The sequence below is a fragment of the Lupinus angustifolius genome, chromosome LG09 (assembly GCF_001865875.1).
Source record: "Lupinus angustifolius cultivar Tanjil chromosome LG09, LupAngTanjil_v1.0, whole genome shotgun sequence".
NCBI classification, from domain to species: domain Eukaryota; kingdom Viridiplantae; phylum Streptophyta; class Magnoliopsida; order Fabales; family Fabaceae; genus Lupinus; species Lupinus angustifolius.
In genome coordinates this window covers 12,398,130-12,400,265 of record NC_032017.1, presented here as the reverse complement: position 1 = coordinate 12,400,265, position 2,136 = coordinate 12,398,130, and positions in this window count along the sequence as shown.

Genomic DNA, 2,136 nt, shown 5'->3' with positions numbered 1-2,136 from the left:
AGCCATCTTAAATCTGTGAACATTAGACGTGTATGAGATACTTCTCCTACTGAAATTATTTATGAGTCGTATTCTCAACCGAATAATTCAAGCAAACGATTAAGCACACCAAGTCACACACAAGAAAGCATGTGAGGCCATGCCCAGGGCCGAATAGAATAAAATAATATCAAATCATTTTCCTTATAATCGATTCCTTTTCGGGACATCACGTTAGGTAACCTAAATTGCGAAAAATACCACAATCGTTACCTAATGGTAACCAAAAAATCTCAGCATATCGTGGAATAATTCTTCATTTAAATAACGGAAAATGTTTGCACAAAAAACAAGGCAGAATAAAATCTTTGTCTAAAATGAAAACATACAAAATAGGTTGAGTCATTCAGCACATCAAAAGTATCCTACATAGATACCCACCACAAAAGCAAAATAGAAATAGAAATGGCTACTACTGACTAGCTCTGGAGTTCGCGGGTGCGCTAAGGCACTCGCTTAGGTCCTCCTCCATCTCAGAATCGGAGGAGAGGTCTACCACATCAATGGAGTCATCTATACAGACTAATGAAAGTGTGCATGTCAAGAGGAACACTTTGGAAAGCTCTCCTAATATGTCATGGTTTTGATGAGGACAACTTGTGCCTAAAAGAGCTTGAAGATCATCAACAAATCAACGTGCTTAAGTCTTTAATTGGTACTAGGCTTAGACTAGAATCTAGTTTAAGTTGAGTAAAGGCTTAGGGCACCTAATACATATCTCATATGCATATATCTTTTAAATCATTTCATCCATGAGATATGTCATTCATAATATGTTCATGCATTACATAAATACATGTATATGTGCATTCTAGGCATAAACTAAGTGTTAAACATGTATCATCTAAGTGCATAACGTATTTGATGCTTTGTATTTAAAAATACACATTTTAATTACTGTTAATCGATTAACCAATCCTTTAATCGATTAACCCAACTGCTGTGAAAAGTGGTTGCTACTGGAACACGTTTTTAAAATGCTGTTAATCGATTAAGGCATTACGTTAATCGATTAACCTAACTGTTTGTTAAGTTGTTGTAACTGAAAACTTGAAAAACAGAATCAGTTAACATTTTGAATCACGTTAATCGACTAAGATAGCATTTAATCGATTATCTGGGGTTCTGGACTGATTCTTTATAAACTGCGTTTTCAGAATTAATCTCATAAGTTGCATGTTGCATTTATTAGAGAGTTAGAGCATTCTGCGTGTTAATTGTTGCATCTATATGTTAAATGCATTTGTGAGTTTAGAAATGAGAGATTCTATGCTTTAGGATTGAGTGCATTTCATGTTATAATTTCTCATGTTTTCCCTCACATGTTCATGCATATTTTGATGCTTTTTCATGAAGTTTTATGATTCTGTAACTTCTGTTTTCATAACTAATACTTGTCATTTCACATGAGTTTGTGTTAGATGTGCATTAGAGTAAAGCCTTCTTGTTATATTTGAGCTTTGTAATAGCTTTATTTTACTCTTGTAATTGTTGTGTAATTGTTGTAAAGGGAATCTCATGGTGTCTTATCACCGTTAGAGATTGAGTGTTTCTTCATTGCTTAGAGTGTAAGAAAAGGAAAGAACGAGAGATTCTTTGGCTGGGGCTACACCGAAAGAAACGTTTTCTATGTCGGTAGGAAGGGAGTCAAACCATTGAATGGTTTCTTTGTTTTCTTGTAATTTGCTAAGTGTTGTAATTGAATAATGTGTATGTAATTACATTGATTCGGTTATAGTGAAGGAAATCTCCCAAGTCAGCCGGGAGGCCTGGATGTAGTTTGCAGTGGACAGCAAACGAACCAGGATAAAAATTCGCGTTGCAGGATTTGTTTTCTCTCTCTCTCTTTACTGTTTTCAATCTATTCGTTCCATTATCGGTTAACTGTTCTGCAATTAATCGTTTTCTGTAATAGCTTACTGTTTCTGTTTAATCGATTAAAACTGTTGCGTTAATCGATTATCCTGTTTCTGTTAATCGATTAAAATTGTTTTTGTTAATCGATTAGAATTGTTTTTGTTAATCGATTAACATTGTTCTGTTAATCGATTATCTTCATCCTGTAATCGATTAAATCGGGGTGATTCAACATAAATT